The sequence below is a fragment of the Nyctibius grandis genome, chromosome W, assembly GCF_013368605.1.
Source record: "Nyctibius grandis isolate bNycGra1 chromosome W, bNycGra1.pri, whole genome shotgun sequence".
NCBI lineage: Eukaryota > Metazoa > Chordata > Aves > Nyctibiiformes > Nyctibiidae > Nyctibius > Nyctibius grandis.
Genome location: NC_090694.1, coordinates 5,013,427 through 5,027,181, shown reverse-complemented (window position 1 = coordinate 5,027,181; position 13,755 = coordinate 5,013,427). Strand labels below are relative to the sequence as shown.

General features: G+C 52.8%; 1 pseudogene; it reads right to left on the bottom strand.

Annotated features, from left to right (window-relative positions):
- The window catches only part of LOC137675651 (interleukin-11 receptor subunit alpha-like), a 36,784-nt pseudogene extending 31,098 nt beyond the window's left edge, over nucleotides 1-5,686 (bottom strand).
- Between the last annotated feature and the right edge of the window lie 8,069 nt (nucleotides 5,687-13,755).

The window sequence follows — 13,755 nt, the reverse complement described above, 5'->3', positions numbered from 1 at the left end:
TTCGCGGGCAACGGGGGGGGACACATGCATCCTGCTCTCTGCATGCACCGCCTGCCCCCATCACTGTGAGGAGCGGGAACGTGGCAGCCATGGAGTCCAAGGCACTGAGTTGTTTTTTGGGTGCTGGGGATGCAAGGACCCCAGGCACAGCACCAGCTGGAGAGAGGGAACAGAGCCGGGCACGGGATCGGGGACACCGAGGGAAAAGGGACGCTTCCCCAGGTGCAGCCACGCTCCAGCCATAAAGCTGCAAAACTCAAATCCAGGACGGGGCAGAGCAGCCTCGGACGAGCTACAAAACAGCCCCCCAGGAGCCTTGTGGGAGCTAAAACAAAAATCAAAAGCAGCCAAAGCGCTGAGGAACCCCTCGGGGTTGCGTGTTGGCCCTTGCAAGACAAGGATGGAGCAATAGCTGGTCGAGTCCACCAGCTCTTCCTAAGCCTTGGGGCCTCAGGCAAAACTCATGGAAAATAAAGGAGAGGCTCCCACAGACCTTCCCAGGGACTCAGGTCTGGCCCCAGATCTGCAAGAAAGTCTGGGAAGATGCCAGTTGGCCCAGGCACCCTGTGTGACAGCAGCTTTCACAAAGCCAAGCTGGGCCACCACGTCCAAGCCAGCCCCGGAGGACTTTGCAGGGCTGTTGTAGCACAGCTGTTGGGAGCTCTGTCACAACACCAGCACAGCGCTGGGCCGGCCCGCAACAAAGACCCTCCATGATGGCACTTTTGGGTTTTTCCTAGCTACTTTTGCAGGACGGTGAGGGCTGAGTCACACCTTTCGCAGTGTTATTGAATTCAAGCACTGATGCCCACGCCAACCTTCATCAGAGGGCCTGGCGAGGTCCCTGGCTCCAGCTGTGGCTATCGGTCTGGCCAGGATGAAGTGCACAGGGGTTTTGGTCCCAAAGGAAGGGGCCGGTGAAAGCACAGGAAGGCGAAGGAAATGGCTGGACGGGCATCGCCGTGCCAGCCCATGGGGACGTGCTCCAGCTGTGCCATGCCAGCCCACTGCCTCCCACATGCTCTTCTGCGGGGATATCCGAAGGGCTGCCAGCAGGATGGTAGGTGGCAGCCCCAAGCCCTGTTCGGGGCTCCCCAAAGTGAGACGGGACTCGGAGGCAGTCCCTTTCTGCCAAAGTCTGAAGACACTCCCCCAAGCTGCTGCAGAGATGATGCTCCCACGAAGCTGGCAGCTTCTCCCTTCCCCTTTTCCCCTTGGAGCATCTCCAGTGTCAGCTTTTCAACAAGGCTTGGCATCCCTTGTTTTCACTTTAGGAGGTCAGGTAAACCAGAAGATGCCCAAACCACCTTCTTTCCATCATCAGGATTTCATTAGATAAAGGAGCCCTAAAGTTTTCCACCTCTCCCTATAAGGCAATCTCTGCAGGTCTGTAATTGTTTTTATTAGGCTGTTTCTATTTCGGCCATCTCTGTATTGAGAGGAGGGGACCAGCGCCAAGCAGCCTCCGGGAAGCCCCGGTTTGATTTCCAAAGCGCTTTCAGCATCCTCCCCTCTCCCCATGGCCCAACATCCTGTTTGCTTCTTCCCCACCGCCACATGCGTTTGCACCAAGCTGTCGGCAGTGAGGACCTGGGTGGCTAGTCGGCTGAAAACCCCACGACCTGCACAGTCTTCATAATCACTCCTGCCAGCAGGCGCTTTCTTGCACTGTTCGATGCTCAGTCTTACCTGTGGTCCCCCCAGCCATCACCACCTGCACAGGTCAGCCCCATGTCTGACCACATCAGCCCTCACCCGAGGTTCCTCCAGACCATTTGTCCTCTCCAAAAGCATCTTCAGGAAACGTGTACGAGCAGGGCACCGGCTGATGTGACCTTCCCTTGGCCAGACCCTCCCAGAAAACCCTTCCAAAATCCCTCATAAGCTTTTTCAGCAAGGACTGATCCCTGCTGGAGCAAGCCCAGGCTCTGCTGGTCAGATGTGACCACAGCACATGGTCCTGCTAGGACAGAGGTGAGTCAGGTCTTGACAATCAGTTGGACTTCTTGTCTCTCTTCTCCTGAACCTCCCCCACCCCAAATATCAGAGGAGATGTTTGCCAGGTTTTTTTTTTCCACGTTCCAGACTCATGCCACCGGAGAGAAGGCAGTCGCACCTTTCAGCCCAGCCTACTCGTCCACCCTCCCTCCGCCTGTACTGGAGAGCCCGATGCATGCTCCAGGGGCTCCAGGGGTGCTGTGACCATCCAAAGGAGCCTGAAGCTCACCCCGTGCCACCCCTGTGCCAGGGTGACTCAGAGACCTGGGAAGCAGTCAGACTTGAGAAATAATTCCTATTAACACGCTGATCCCTAACATTGCAAACCTGCTTCTCATTTCCAGAGGAATTTTTCTTTTTCCATGGAAATGGTCCATGGGAATCTGGCTGTTGGAGAAGATGACCCAACCACAACTGCAAGGCATCTGTGCCCTTCCCCACCTTCACAGCCTGGATGGGAGGAGAAAACCATCACCAGGAGGTGTGGAGAGGTTTCCCAGTAGGAACTCAGGTGGCAAGGTCACTACATCCCCGGCTGGAGAGATTTGGTGATTTTCACACATGCGATGCTGTCGTAACCACAGGAACACTTAGAAAAAACAAAAGCTCTCTAAACATCTCAGCAAGTCACCCCAGACATCCACAGGCTAATTCCTGATGCTGGCTTTGCATCAGCATCCCAAATGCTGGTGAGGCCCTGGTGCATCACCCGTAGGGAAGAGCTCCCATCCTATCCAAGCTCCATCCTTGGCTACATCTTCAGCAGGGGCAGAGCCACCCTCTCCCACGCCTGAACAAGAAGAGGGGAAACAAGCTGGGAGAGGTGCCCAAATTTTCTGAAGGGAGGAAAGTGGAGCCACAAGCCAGCACTTGCCCCCTCCTGTGGGAAGCATCTCGTGAGGGGTTTTCCTCCAGAGCCAAGCCTGCAGGAGAAGAGGAGGCAAGAATCCTTTGGCTTGTTTAACATGAGGAAACTATAAATACAGCAGGATAAACACTGGAGAGGGAGAAGAGGTCTTGAACTAAAAGCACAATGTTGGCATGAACCCATGAGGGAATAAGCTCTCCAGGAACGCATTTGGCAGGAAACCAGAGGGAGGTTGAGACTTGCGTGAGCATGAAGAGTCTGGAGTCACCTTTGAACAAGAGCAGAGTGGAAAGGGAGCATTTGAACCAAGTGCTCAGCTAGTTCATGGCAGGTGAGGGTGCTGCGCACTGTCCCCATCCGTGATGGTTTCCCCTGCTCAGGATGGCCCAGGTGAGCCGAGGGAGAGGGGTAGGGGAAGAAGGTCTGGGTTGTGTTTGGGTACCTGCAGGCTAGGGGATGCAGGTGTGGGTTGCCTGGGTGCCTATCCAGCATGGCTGCTTCTGATAAACCTGGCAGCTGCAAAAGGGAACTGCCACTGCTGCCATGATGAAGACAATGGGGAGACTTGCCACGCTGCGAGTCATTCGTTCATCCTTCACAAACAGGGCCTGTACCCGGTCAAGCGTCCTCCTCCCCCTGCCGCTGTGACAGCTCTCTGGGATGGGGAAAAAGTGGCTTATCAGATATAATCAAGTCAAGTTTTCCCCTCCTCGTGAGGTTCCCAAAAGACTGAAGTTCATGGAGCAGGAGGCAGGGCAAAACTGGAGCCACTCTTCTCCCAGCTTCCTGCAGGCAGCCTCTGCCTTCATCAGCACTCCCCAGGGACCTCTCCCCACCACTCTGCCGCACCCCACGTCTCCCCACCCACCCACCGCTGGGGACATGCAGCCCTGCGCACAACCCCACCGTCACCGCTCAGCCCCTGTCCCCTGGCTCCTGTCCCACTTTGGCTGCCGAGGTCAGTTCGCAGCTCTCCCGAGAGGAGACATGGCCCCTTTTACTCCTCAAAACAGGGCCAGGTCAGTGGAGCAGAGGGTGCGTGGGTGCTGGGAGGACATTGTGGCTGTGTCCCATCTCCGTCCCTGCCCCAGGAGGGACCTCCACCAGCTCACAGCTCCACACAAGGCTCCTCTGCCCCATGCCAGGCTGGGATGCCGTGGGCTCTGTGCAGTCCTGTGTGTAACCACACCACAGCCTGCCCTCATATAAACAGAGGCAGAGTGCAAACACCCCACCTCCTTGCAAACGCGGCAGCCAGACATGGCTGCAGCCTGCAAGGAGCAGGCACCTCCTGGCACCGGAGGTGCTCAGCCAGCCCCGGGCAGCTCGGCACCAGCTATGCCACTGACACTGGTCAGTCCAACACCGGTTCGGGCATAGCAACACGTCCGTGAGTTGCTGCAGCTCCGAGTTTCTCCCCGTGGAAACCAGGCACAATGAAAATGAGATTCCCAAGGTAGCCCCAGGCCCCTTCACAGTGGGGTCTGGGTTTGCCAACAGTGTTGTCCGAGCCAAGCTCAGCCCCGTGGCCCCCCTTTAACACTGTTAGCCAGCCTGGAGCCAGAGCTTGGAGGGGACCCAGGGGGTGACACAGCTGGAGAGGACGACATGGCCAGTCTGTGAGGGTGGCAGCGGACACAGCCCAGGGCTGAGCACCCGCAGGGGCTGGCAGAGGATGAAGAAGTCATGATTGAGACAGTCTCCTGGGGCAAGGAGGGACAAGGCAGGCAGAGCCCTGCCAGTGCCCACGCATGGGAAAGCGCCTCTTCCCACACCTCCCATAACTGAGAGCAGCTTTTCCCTCCCCGGACCCCCCAGGAGAAGAGGGGACCCTGCCAGTGAGGTACTTTGCCTGGTGTTGTTCTAGCCTTTCTCCAGAAAACTCCCCCCGGAGACGGGGGGGGCTAGTTTTAGGTAGTCTGGCGAGGAGCAGGGAGTTGGACTCGATGATATTCTATGATTCTATGAAAATTCGGGGGGGGGGGGGGGCGTCTGTGGAGGCTGGGGAAGGGGCTCAAAGTTCCCACCCCGGGAACTCCGATCATCCCCCGAGCATCTCCGGGCAAGGCGGAGGCGCGCCGGGCGGGGGGAGGGGTAGCACCGGGTACCCCCAGGCAGGCGGAGGGAAGCGGGAGGGCAAGTCCCTGTCAGCTACTTTGCAGGAGACACACACACACACAACTTTCCCCGTACGAGCAGCAAACAGCCAGCGGAGCCGCCTGCCTGCGCGGCGCCGGCAGCCTGCCCGCAGCTGCGCACCCCTCACCGCGGCGTCGGGGCGGCGGCGAGCCGTTCCCCTCGGGGGCGCGGGGAGGTTTTCCTACCTTCCTGCGTGGCGCCGCGGCTATGTGTCCATGGCGCTCGGCGGAGCGGAGCCGGAGCCGGGAGCGGGGCCGAGAGCGGGAGCAGGGCCGGCGGCGGGGCATCCGCGCCGGGCTAGCTGGGGCCGGGAGCGCGGGCAGTGCGAAGCCGCCGAGGCCGCCGCCGCTGCTCCATTGGAGCAGGACGCTGCCAATCTGCCGCCACCGCCCCGGGACGCTTACTGTCTGCGAGCCGCCCCTCGGCCCCGGACCAGCCCCGCACCCGCTCCCCGCAGCGCTCCCGACGTGCATAGTCCCCCCCGGGGCTCGCCGTCCCGCTCTGCCCGGGGCGCTGGGCTCGGGGTCCCCCCGGGGCGTACTGTTGCACAGTGCCCCCCGGAGCACAGGGGTCCCCCCGGGGCACGAGGACCCCCCCCCCCAGGATGCACAGCCCTCCCCGGTGCCCTCGGGGGGCAGCACCTCCTGCATTCGCTAACCCTGCCTGCCCCTCTCCCAGCATCCAGGAGGAGTCGAGGCAGGTAGGTCCTGCCCGTGCCTCAGTTTACCTTGCCCCAGGAAGAGGCATTTCTTTGGGGTTTATTTTTATAGTGGTTTATTTGATGGGGAACACGTAGGGTGAAATCTGGCCCCGAGGCTTGTGTCCCTAAGGCGAAGAAAAGCCTCTTTCCTCCTCATGGCTTTCTGTGTGTGTTCGCATGCCCTTTTTGCAGCATCCCTCCATTGCCCTACCTGCTTTCATTTGGAAATGGGTTTGGTTTGCAATTTTATCACAGTGAAAATTTTCAGGAGGAAAAAAACATGTTGAAACTCTGCAACGGGAAACCAGCTAGTGAAGACCCATTGGGAATTTTCCCCTCCCCTGGCACCTGGGGCCAAGCGTGATCTGGGGTCCCCCTGGGACATGCTGGAGACCCTGGGTGATGCCATCAGGGCTGGCACTTCTGGAGCCCTGGGACAGACCAAGTGTTTCCCTCTCCACCTGGGCACGGTGCCTGTGCGGAGATAAGGGCCACGTGCCCTGGGTGCATGCAGCACCCACATAGCACCACTCTGGCAATCCTGCAATAACAGACCACTCTGCATCCCAGCAGGAATAAACGGGGTTGCAGCCCCCCTCTGCAACCCTACAATAACAAATTGATCCTTGCTCGTGTCCTGGCACACCTGTGCAACCCCACAATAACAACTGGCTACCTGTTGCCGTCCTAGCTTATCTCTGCAACCCCACAATAATGCACCCGTGAGTCATCTCACCTCCCGTGTAACCCTGCAGTAATAAACTGGTGTTTTTCTTTGTCCCAGCCCTCCTGTGCAACCTTACAATAATGGACTTTGGGAGAGGTGGAGGCTGCGTGTGGGGTGAGCATGCCCAGCCCAGAGCCCATGCCGGCTCCTGTCTGCGCTGTGGGTATTGCGCTCAGCTGTGGTCGAGACTTGGTGCCCACATCGCCTGAGGAATAGCCCAGCATGACACATCTGCTCATGGCCTGGGCTGCCGCCTCACTAGCCACATGTGGCTGGATCCATTCCGCCTGCACTACAAGAGCTGGTGCTGTGCCAGGGCTGGGGATGTCGCTCTCTGAGTCAGCTCACATGGCCTCTCAGGTGCTTTGCAGGAGGGGTCGGGGTCTGGTCCCACCAGCCTGCTCACATCTGCCCTTAGCTAGTGGCTCATGTGGATTTTGGGAGCCTGGGGATGTAGGAGGGGCTGGTCCCAGGCAGAGAGAGATTTTCTCCATCCAGCTTCTTGCTTTCCCCTTCCTGCCCTCTCGACTCCCTGCAGTCCACGTGAGCTGAGGGATGCCGAGCATCTTGCAGGATCAGCCCCTCTGGAAGGAGGAGAGCTGGGCAGGCTGCAGCAAGCGTTTGGCTGTGGGTCCCCCCCAGGAGCAGACCCTGAGCTCTCCCCAGTGCTTCGTGGTGCTTGCTGGGCACTGGGATCCAGGCTGCTTGGTGCCAGCGCTGGTGGGGAGCCACACGCTGCTTTCTCTGCCACTGCAGCACTGGAGAGCCAAGCCAAGCTGTGGATCTGGGGAATCCCTCAGCTCTGCCAAGCTTGGGCCACCCTTGAGGTTGAGAAGCTGAGAGCAGAGCTTGATTTGGAGGGGTCTTGGGGGGGGTGGAGCAGACAGACACCCCACCAGGACACTGGGACAAGGGACGTGGTGGGGCTCTGGGGCTTGCCGGGCCACCGGCTCTGAGCAGAGCCAGCGAGCTGAAATGTTGGGTGAAGAAGGAGCAGGTTTGGCAGGGGCGGTGTGGGGGTCTGCCGAGTGAGCATGTTACCGAAAAATAGTAACCAAAAAAAAACTCTCTAAACCAAATGATAGTTTAGAAAGCCGACATTGGTTTATTGCAGCGCTGGGTGCATGGGGGATCTCTCCTCCTAGCATGCACACCTAAGAACAAAAGCTTGCTCCTTATATACATAATTCCAAGAAAAGCCCACCCATTCAAAAAAAATTATGCATATGCTAATACGTTATGTAATGCATTATGTAATGTCTTTACGCATGCGTACTAAATTGGGGAAGGGGTCTTGGGTGGTCTCTGGTGGTCCCAATCCCCCTTTAATCGTGCTTGTGCGCAAGCGTGGTCGAAGCCTTCTTGTTTACAAGTACATGTGTTCTCAAGAAGATGATATCGTTTTGAACTTCTCTCTCCTCTGACACAAGAGTTTATGAATCAAGTTAATTTAGACATCACAAAGTTGTTCTTTACAGTTTTGTTTTGTCTTTTGTCCCTTTTATAATTAGCAGAGACCTTTGTTTTTCTAAGACTAAGCGTAAACAGCATGAATCATTGTCTACTAGAACCTTGTTATCAATCCCATAAACAAACTCTATCTACAAAACATGTAGTTTGCTTCAGAACCTATTGTTATCCTCTATTATTCTAGCTAAAAGGAAAATTATTGACAGGAAAGCTTGTTCTGTGTAAAGGTAACACAGAGCAGGCCTTTTAGAGCCTACTCTGAGGCCTACTCTTGCTAAACCATTGCTGAACTGAACCATCTGGTATCAATTCCCCCCTTTGGAAGTAGTTAGATTTATTATCTCACTACTTCCATATATTTTTCTCAATGATTCTCTTAACACAACCCACGCAGATCCCTATGATAACTATAATCACAACTACATAAACTATTCCCTCTAATAATGCGGCTAACCATCCTTTTAGAGATAATCCACCTAATTCTTGCAGGATTTTGTTGAGCCAACTATTTTCTGCTGCATCCCTGATTGCCCTGCTGTCTTCTGCTACTTTCTTCATTTTATCCAATTGCTCTTGCAGGTTATCAGTGATGTTTGGGATGTGGATGCAGAAGTGCTCTTTGTCTAACTTAAGATATCCACACACTCCTTGTTCTTTGACTAATAGTAAGTCTAAGGCCAGTCTATTTTACGGAGTCATTTTAGTATTGGCTTGGATCTGTTTGTTAACAATTTGGAATCCCTTTTGAGTGGCTCTTGATAAAGATTCTGTTTGCCACGTTAGATTTTCTATTAGCATCCGATTTTCTAAAGCCATCAGTCCTGGTAAAAGGAAACTTTGAAATCCCCATTCAAGTTGTGACCCCAGGGGACAGGCTGACTGGCTGAATGAGGAATTGGGATGCATGCTGTTACACTAGTAAGATTGCGCATTCTACCAAACCCTTGTATCAGAGTTAGAATTAAGTTCTCATCTATGTCTGTATTGGCCTCTTCATCTGTATCAATTTCTGCATTTCCGAACATCACTGCAAGGGAGATAACCCAGAACCTTGTGATCCCCGGGTTAATCTTAAACGTAAAGGTCCCTCTTGTTTTACAGTCCATTCTGGTGATGAGGCTGGTTTGATCCTGCTGTGATGTATCCACGGAGTGACTCCCTCGAGCTTGACAGCTGTGTAGGTGGTGAGCAAAATCTGGAAAGGTCCTTTCCACTTCTCTTTTAGCGGTTCATCTGACCACGTCCTTAGGTACACCCAGTCTCCATGTTGGTATTGATGCACAGGCACGTCCAGGGATAATGGTGCGCTCACAGTGATGTACCTGTGGAGAGAGGACAAAACCTTTCCTAGAGAGATAACATATTCTTTCAGATACTGTTTCCCCATGATCTCAGGATCAACTCCTGTTTCTGTCACTTGATAGGGTCTACCATAAATGATTTCAAAAGGACTAACCTTTTCTTTAGTTTTAGGATTCGTAGCAAAGCTAAGGGTAAAGCACCTGGCCATTTTATCTGAGCCTCTTGGCAAATTTTTACTCATCTGTTTATTTAAGCTTTGATTCATTTTTTTTTTCTACTTTTGCACTTGATTGAGGTCTCCATGGGGTATGGAGGTCCCATTTTACCCCTAACACTTTAGCCAAACTTTGAACAGCTTCTGATACAAAGTGTGGGCCCCTATCTGAAGATAGTCCTATAGGTGTCCCAAATCTCAGTATTATTTGCTTAAGTAATATTTTTGTTACTTCTCTTGCCTTGTTGGTGCGACAGGGGAAAGCTTCTGGCCAGCCTGAAAAAGTATCTATCATTACTAAAAGATACTGATACCCATTTTGCCGCAGTAATTCGGAGAAATCTATTTGCCAATAGTCTTCTGGATTGTTTCTTCTCTTTGTTGCTCCTGATAAAGGTCTCTGCTGGAGTATGTTTGTTCCATCACCTGCAAACAGTCATGTGTTAATTTTTTCTACCAGGATCTGTAGTTAGAAAGGTTGCTGGATTCAGGATGCTGGTTACTTTCAGCTCCACATCATCTTGTTCCAGAAGGACGGCTTGATATTTCAGCATCTGTCTCGGTGACAGCCAGTGTCCTCCTTTTTGTTCTAGAACAGTTGTAACTGCATGGGGCACAAACACAGTTAGCTTTTGCCTGAGTGTCAATTTTCAGGCCTCTTGGATCAGTAGTACTGTAGCTGCCACTGCTCGGAGGCATGCTGGCATTGTCTTGTTGTTTTGAAAAGTATCCCACAGGTCTTTTCCATGATTCTAGTTTCTGGGCCAACGCTCCCAGAGCAATATGCAGTCTTTCATGTACAAATAGTTCAAATGGTTTTTCTAAGTTTGGGAGGCCCAGAGCTGGAGCACTCATTAAAGTCTGTTTTAGTTTTGCAAATGCACCTCTGAGTGCAAACAAGGAGGTTTCCTTTCCCTTGTACAGCTTCATATAAGGGTTTGGCAATGAGTCCAAAATTCATTATCCACAGGCAATACCATCTGGCCATCCCGAGAAATGCTCTAAGCTCTTGTTACATTTGCTTTCATCTTACCGGTCCGGCGTCTCGTTTTGACTGGATGGTTACCGGTCCTGCCGCTCGGGATCGTCCCGGTGTTCCTGAAGCCCATATGAGAGGTGTCACAGCATCTTCTGGTAACTCGGCTTCCTTCTGTAATATAAAAACTTGGGCATCCAAAGCTTTATTTTCAGGGATATGGTTTTGGATTTTTCCTTTTGTAAAAGTAATTTGTTCATTCAATTTACTTAGCATTTATACATTTATAGTGAATCTGACATTAATGTTATAGAATACACCTGTGGGACAACCTGGGTCAGCTGCCCTGGTTTTCACTGCTAATGGACTTGATCACCATACCACAGCTGGACACAAACTGAAACAAAATGTAACAGAAAAGTGATTCTATATATTTTAACCCCACAAAACCAGGACAGAATTCCACCCCTTATTCTTTATCATTACGTCAAGTCACTACTATTTTCCCCATCTCAACATATATATATCTCCATATATACAAACAGATATCATTCTCTTTAGTCTATGGGCTATCTCTCTAAGATGTCCATTGAATTAATTTAGTCCAAAATCGTGGGTTCCATGTCTCATAATAGTCTCTCAGGGCAGGAAAAAAAAAATGGTGTGGGATTCACACAGTCGGCAGATCAGGACCAGGCCTCTATACAGTGTGATGGACTGGTGAAGTTGGGCACAGCAAGATGATGTGTTGCATCTGGAGATGCAGCTGGTGTCTCTAGTGCAGCCCATGTTCACTTCTCTGGGGTGATTCTTACTGTGATAAATGACAATTAGCATAATACAGCTCAAGTTTTTGCCCAGAGCATTCATGACTGTCAGAGTCGCCTTGTACTTCACCGTCAAGAAGACCTGGAAATATTTGATGTGACACCTGTTTTTGGGAAAGACGTCCTTCTCGCAGACCATCTCTCTTGTGACGTGTCTGGAAAGCAGGGGCAAGGAGAGCTGTTACCTACAGAGCAGTGCTCAGGTTGGGGATGCATCCACGCAGCTGGAGGCAGGGAGCAGAAGGACCAGCGCTGTCTTCCCCCTCTGCCCAAGGTCCCCGTGTGCCAACCCCCACCACAGCCAAAGAGCATCTTTCCTCCTGCCAGGGGATTTTGCAGGCTCAAGTGTGTGATGTTTTATCCTAAGCCTGCACAGAAAATGGGGTGAACATCCTCACGCTGGCCCCAAGGAAAGGATGAGACCCTGCTGGGGTTGGGATTACACAGAATCACAGAATGTTAGGGATTGGAAGGGATCATCTAGTCCAATCCCCCTGGCGGAGCAGGATTACCTAGAACGTGTCACACAGGAACATGTCCAGGCGGGTTTTGAATGTCTCCAGAGAAGGAGACTCCACAAACTCTCTGGGCAGCCTGTTCCAGTGTTCAGTTACCCTCACTGGAAAGAAGCTTTTCCTCATATTTATGTGGAACCTCCTGTGTTCCAGCTTGTACCCGTTGCCCCTTGTCCTGTCAATGGATGTCACTGAGAAGAGCCTGGCTCTAATCCTCATGACACTTGCCCTTTACATATTTATAAACATTAATGAGGTTACCCCTCAGTCTCCTCCAAGCTAAAGAGACCCAGCTCCCTCAGCCTCTCCTCATAAGGGAGATGTTCTGTGGGATTGGAGGACTGGGCTGCTGGTGGCCCTGACCTTGAAGGAATTTAGCAAGAAAACAGGACGTGAGAAAAACAAGATACGGAGTGATATTCCAGCTGCCAACTATGGACTCGTGGCCAGTGTGTGATGGCCAACCAGCGGTTGCGGTCGGGCGCGTGAATAGCGAGTGCAACCAATCATAAAGCTAGCCAGCTAGAGGAGGGAAGATATAAAAAATGGAGTAAAATAAACACAGGCGCTCTTTTGCTTTTGCTCTTGCTTTGCTGCCTGCTTGAAACTATCATTCTGTCTCCTGTTTTTATTTGACCGCTGTGACAAATATAACGACAAATGGTGCCCCGTGTGAGGAACGAACGGAGCATTTAGAGGTGCTAATTGACCGCGGACGACGAGCGGTGACGGCGGTGCCCAACGTAGCTGAAGACAGGCGGAGTTGAGCCTGAGGTCCGGACCACTGTAACAGACACCTGGAGAGGTGAGCCGTTGGGGACTGATTAACATGGGTGCTAAAATTTCAGCCGAGGAAAAATCCATATTAACGATACTGATTAGCATACTTGAAAGGAGGGGCATCAAATATGAGGAGAATGCCCTGAGAACATTGCTGGTGTGGTGTAAAAAGAATAATTTGCCAGCTATGGCGCAGACTGCTTTTCAAGTTAGTACGTGGCAAAGCGCTGGAACGTCTCTGTTTGAGGCTGCCTCAAGGGGGGACAAGATCGCCACTGCGTCGTTGACGACGTGGAGATTAGTCTTAGACTCACTGGAGCAAATGAAGGCGGACAGAGAGGCAAAGGCGGCAGCTGAGGCGGCTACAGCTCCTCTCACAGTGACTTTGCCCTCTGCGCTGCCAGAGTCCCCCCCCCCCGCCTCCATCGCCCTTCGCGCCGCCAGAGCTCCCCCCGCCCCCTCCACCGTCCAGAGAACAGCAGCGGAACATCATTGATCCTTCTACCGTCCTGTTACCTGAATCTGAGACTGAGCCACCCTTAATAGACCTTTCTGAAGAGGTGGAAGCAGGACATAATTGCTGCAGAGCCCGAGGGTCGGGAAAGTCAGGTGATAGCATGGAGGAGTTATTCACGCTGCAGCCAGTTCAAGTTACTGTGTCTGGCCCGGACCCAGCCAAGTTCTGGAGAAAATTAAGAGCACACACTTGCGGACGGTGATTTCGGGGCCGCGGCTGCTATGGGTGGCGGGGTATTGGCTTGCCCAGTATATCGAGGGGATGGGAACGGCCCACCCGAGTGAGAGCCATTTAATTGGGACGTGATTAAGGAGTTAAGAGCTACATGTATGCAACATGGTCTGGGCTCGCCCTATGCTCAATCGTTATTGCGTAGTATTTTTACGGGAGACTTGACAGCCCATGACTGCCACGCGATTGCTCAAGTGATACTGACCCCTATGCAAATGTTGCTTTTTGAGGCAAACTGGAGGCGATTTGCTAATGAACAGGCATTGATGAATTTGGAATATCCACAAGATGATCCCTGTTTTGAGGCCGGGATACCGCAATTGATGGGAGATCCTCCGATGAATTCTCCCCAATTGCAAGCTTGCTTGCATCCTTTAATCCTGCAACAGGGAAAAGAACTGGCCTTCCAGGCCCTGTTGCAGGTCCCAGATAACAGTGCTCCTCAACAATCTTGGACCACAATAAAACAAGGTCCAGGTGAGGGATACGTG